This window comes from Leptonychotes weddellii, chromosome 3 (assembly GCF_054177405.1).
Source record: "Leptonychotes weddellii isolate Sample4059 chromosome 3, ASM5417740v2, whole genome shotgun sequence".
Lineage (NCBI taxonomy): Eukaryota > Metazoa > Chordata > Mammalia > Carnivora > Phocidae > Leptonychotes > Leptonychotes weddellii.
The window spans coordinates 78,398,998-78,404,337 of NC_138371.1; the positions used below are offsets into that span (position 1 = coordinate 78,398,998).

General features: G+C 41.8%; 1 protein-coding gene and 1 pseudogene across 16 annotated transcripts in view; one reads left to right on the top strand and one right to left on the bottom strand.

The window, feature by feature from the left end:
* QTMAN (queuosine-tRNA mannosyltransferase) overlaps nt 1-5,340 on the top strand; it is a 380,429-nt gene that overhangs the window by 273,642 nt on the left and 101,447 nt on the right. The window lies entirely within an intron of this gene.
* Nucleotides 1,755-2,701, bottom strand: LOC102728946 (proteasome activator complex subunit 1-like; annotated as a pseudogene).

Below are 5,340 nucleotides of genomic sequence, written 5' to 3' on the forward strand. Positions count from 1 at the left end.
GGGTATTGAGGAGGGCACATTCTGCATGGAGCACTGGGTGTTATGCACAAACAATGAATCATGGAACGCTACATCTAAAACTAATGATGTAATGTATGGGGATTAACATAAGAATAAAAAAAAAAAAAAAGGATGGCCTAAGACACAGGCCACTCACTAGTCTCCGAATAGCAATTGAAAACAGGTGGTTAACTGATTCAGTGCCAGGGGCCGCACTGCATAAGTAAGCAGGGTGGTAGTATCATGCCTGGAGCTTAGAGGCTGGTACACGAGGCAGTCAAATCATAACACAGTGGGAGGGGGCTGGGCAGTGGTGTGTGTGTGCATGTGGGTGAGACACCCATCCTTGCCGGGGCACAGTCATCTAAGGCCCGGAAGCCGGACGTGCATTGCTATGTCCAGGCCTCTGTTCTAAATTAGCGAGAGATTAAAGACATAATCCAAGAATCTTTCATTGGTGGGTATCTTAGTGGTCATTGTATCCAAGGGGACAGCTCTCATTGTTCATATAGCTTACCTTAGAACGATCCAAAATGAGATTCCCTCAGTATATCCATTCACTCCAATGCTACCCTCTTGAACAGAGAACAATCAGCAGAAAACAAGTAGACTCCACTCCCGGACAGTGTAAGAACCCCGGATATGTGAAGACCTACTCTTCCCAGCTTTGTTCTGCATGCACGTGGCTGCACTCAGACCCCACTTCCCACACCATCTTTTCCACAGGAAAAGATTTCTCAGATTTGTGAAATGTTTCTCCAACCTAAGCATATACCAAATTCTGTTTACTCTCCATGTTTTTCCTCTTGCTAAGAGTTTCATGATGCTAAGTGGCTGCTCTCTTTCAAGATCCTGATCATTTCCACACCCCCTACTCACCCCTCCATCTCTAATTGTCTGATTTAAGTCCAGAAAAATAGTTTCCCTACTTGCTTCATCTGCCTTTTCAGAGCTTAAACTCTTAGCAAAGTGAGTCAAGAATTTATCCAATATTGTGTTTTTGCCAAGCAAGCCTTCCAGATGGTATCCTCATGGTTGAAGGCCCCCACCACTGCTTTATGTTACTTCTGTGCCTGTTTTATGGTCTCTGTTACCAAACCATCTCTTCTACCTGGACTGGTAGTCTGGAGTGCACTTCCAAGAAGAAGTAAGTATATAGATATAGATCACCACCATTTTTTCTCTTCTCTCCAAAGTGCTTTCACCCTTGGGTTTATAACCTACAAGACAGATATTATGATCTTTGTAATGCACATGGCTCCCTACTTTGAGCAAATCTTTTTCTTTTGGATGAATTTTTTTCCTTTTGGCCAGCGTTTATTCTTAATAATAGCACTAATATTAAAAAGCTACTATTTATTCAGTGGTTACTCTGTGCCACATTCCATATTAGGTCATTAATATCTATGATTTCATTTGATACAAAATATACTAACAGTAATTCTTACAATATAGATATCATCCTTTCCATTTTACCTATGGGGACACCGAGGCTTGGGGGAGTAAAGTCACTTGCTTGCCCAAGGCTACACCATCATAAGTGATAAGCCCAGGATTTGAACCCAGAATCCTAATACTTCAACACTTGCATTCTTTTTTTTTTTTTTTTGAAGAACAATAGTGTGATTATTTATTATGCTTCAGAAGCAAGGGGAGGGAGAAACCTCAACAGGCTGAAGGCAGGGGAAATCTGGAATCCTTTGTAAAAGAGAGGAAGGTCTCTGCTGGGCCCATTACAGAATGAGAGGAGATTCTCAATAGATCATTCCTTTTCTTTCTCCCCTGGGCTTCTTGAGCTTCTCAAAGCTTTTCAGGATGATGTAATAACACAGCATTGAGGATCTCCATGACCATCCATTGGATGTCCTAGCCCTCTGCCTCATCCAGAGCTTGTGCACCAGCTGCCAATAGTCACCCACATGGGGCTGCTTGGCTCACAACATCGTCCCACTGAGAGAAATACTTGAAGGTTTGAGTGTGGAAGGCTTCTAACTTGGTCTGAAGGTTGTCATCAGTTTGAACACCTTCTCTTGGACAGCCAGTCCAAAATTGTTCCCATCCTTGATCTGAGGTATCTGCATCTGCGGTGACCAGGTTGAGCTGCTCAATGACATCCTTGATCTCAGGCTTTAGACACTGAAGGAGGACTGCAATCTTCTCATTGCAGTTCACTAGGCCACAGGGAGGACCTTTGTCATCTTCTTCCCCTTTCTTCTTTTCATCTTTGTCTTCTTTCTTCTGCTCTTTCTTCTGCTCCTCCTCCTCTTTCTCCTTGACTGGATCAGGCATTGGGATGTCCAACTGGGCCTTCAGATTGCTCAGATTGGCTTCATTGAGAGCTGGCTCCTTTAAAAATGCATCCAACTCAGGGGCACCTGAGTGGCTCAGTCAGTTAAGTGTCTGCTCTTGATTTCGGCTCAGGTCATGATCTCAGGGTCGTGAGATCCAGCCCCATGTCAGGCTCCACATGGAGCTTGAGATTCTCTATCTCTCCCTCTGCCCCTCCCCTGCATCCTCCTCCACCCACTTTCTCTCTCTCTCAAAAAAAAAAAAAAAAAAGCATCCAACTCAGAAATCTTCTTGGGGAAGTAGCTCCCCAGTAGGTTCTCTGTCTTGGTACACAGGTCATCATGGAACACATCCACCTTGGCTTGGGCTTCAGGCTGGACCGTGAGTGTGGCCATGGCCAGGGTGGGAGCCTAGTGCCCGTGAGAAGTGGAATGGGCACTGAGACAAGAAAGCAAAAGCAGTACTCACCACCCGCATGGCCTTCCTGGGTAGCAGGGAGTCAACACTTAAATTCCTAGTCAGTACCTGCTTCCCTTCCCCTGGTCCCTTGCAGTACCTTGGAAGTGAATCATACCCTTTAAGAGCATACCTTCTTGCATAAAAATTCCAAGTTAAATCAATCTTGTTCAACCTTGTGTGTTGGTATACAGACCTCTTAGTCTCAAAATTTTCCTTTGGTTTCCCTTTATTTTCCCTGAAATTTTCTGGGTATTTTTACCACTTGCTCCTTTTTTTTATCCCCCAAGGTTTCAGGTTTTATGAGTTGTGTCTGAGGGTTTTTCTCCCTCTCCTCCTTCCAAAATTTAGCTTAGAGGCTTCTTGATGATACTGACAAATTAAGGATATTCTTTCCTAGCTTCATGAAAAACACTTCTCTTTTCCTTTGTTGGAGTTTATAAAACCAACTCTTAGCACTGTCCGTGTAGCCACATGTTTGCTCCTTCTATCCTGTTTTTGCTTCTACGGTTATAACCTTCCCTTGAAAAAAGACATAAACACCACCCATCCATACTTCCCCCCTGCCCCTGCAACTATACCCTCCTCCCCAAGTTCTCGAATTCTCTTCCTAGATGGCAATTACAGTAGTTCTCCATTCTGGCGGCACATAGAATCACCTGGTATAAACAAATACCAGTGCCCAGGGGCTATCCCAGATCAATTGAATCAAAGTCATTGGGGATGGGTCCTAGACATCATTAGTATTTTAAAACTCCTCAAGTGCTTTAAAACTTTTGATTTGCATCCAAATCTTTAAGACTCACAGCATTATGAACTTTGGCAGTAGCATTCATTCCCACTGGAATGAACAGAAGTGGGTACATTTTATGAATCTTGGCAGACTCCATCTCCTACTAAGATTCATGCTGTAGGAAGACAATGTGCCTCTTACTGAGCTTGGCTACAGCTTTGTTCACAGGCATGAACAAGTTCCATGAGGATTCTCTTCTGCATGCAATTAGTAACAGCACTGTGCCTACCTCCTAAGGTCTGAGAATACTCCTAGAGCTTTGTGGTATATCTGCAATCACCCTCCATGGAGAGCCCAGCACCTTTGGTGTACTTCCAAGTGCACACTTTTCTTCCTGTCTCTCTTGGCATGTATTCTTTTGCTGACTGTTCGCTTGTCATTTATTTTCCTCTCCTTTCTTAACATCTTTTTCTTTTGGATTCCTTCTAAGATCTTTGTATGCTTCTGTTCTAATCTAGGTCAGAGAGATGTCCTAAAGTCTATTTATCTCTAGCAGGAAACAAACGAGCATTTAGAGTAGACTCAACCAAGGCAGGAACACAAACAAAAATACTGTCTGTAAGGTGTGATTCCTACCTTCTAGAGCTTACTCTTAGTTCAGAAGGGAAAATGAAGTTACGTAAAAGCAGCAGAGCATATGTAGTCATCAACATTCTGGAGACTCAGAGAAAGCACCTTGGGGAAGGTAGATCTTGAACTGAACCTTTCAACATTGAGAGTAGAGCGGGCACCTCAGTTTGATTGAACAACATCAGTGAATGTGTGGTGGTAGAATTCAATATGGATTATATGAAGAAGAATTTGTCCCAAGGAGAGTGTGAGATCTAGAGAAGATTAGATGGGGTGGGGTTGAATTAGGAGAGAAAGGTAGTTAGCAGGATGGTAAGATTGATGATTCCACCCCACCTCCCTATTCACAACAATTTCTAGACTCTAAAATGTAGAGGTCAAGCACCACATCTTCAGTATGCTCCCATGCTTAGCATAGTGCCTAACAAAGAGCAGTCATATAAAATATATTTAGGAATTAAGAAATTCTCAACCCTAGGAGGGTGTTATAAATCCCTTTAGAAGTTAGGTGAACTTAACAGACTCTAGTCTTTAGAAAAATGTAAGTATATGCCACACACACACACATACACACATATACACACACAACTTTCCATATAATTACAAGGGACTCCCTGAAGACCATTCAGGGTCTCCAGGTTAATAATCGGTGATTTGGAGATGTGTGACACATGATTTATGCCTTGAATATTACTCAGACTGTCTCCTGTGATTTAAACTTAAAAAGAACTGTTCTATGAAGTTTTTCTAGTTGTATAAAAGTTCTTGAAAAAAGGCATTGTGGGTAGATTTTATTATTGTGAAAGATAATATCTATTTCCATGAACAAAGTACAGTCTACTCTAGACACCTTTTTCAACTAGTTCATCCCCATAATTCTAACTGGTTTTGAGAAACTGATGAATGCATTACTATTTTTACAGAGAACATTCTTCAATAAAATCATAATGTTATCTCACAATAACATTGAGTTGCTTTTGTAGTTTACCTGTGTGACCATACGCAGTTAAAGAACAGTGAAAAGAATCAAAACAAATTATGCCAAAAGAGACAATGTTTCCAACAACTTTCTTTTACTTTCTATGACATACGGCAAGAATACCCTTTAGTTAAACATGGGTGGTAACACGATAGGCACTTAATATCTGACTACCTGTTGAAAACTACTCAGTACTTGAATACAAGTTATTACTAGATAGTGTTTTGACTAAGAAGTTGAAGAGGAGAAAACA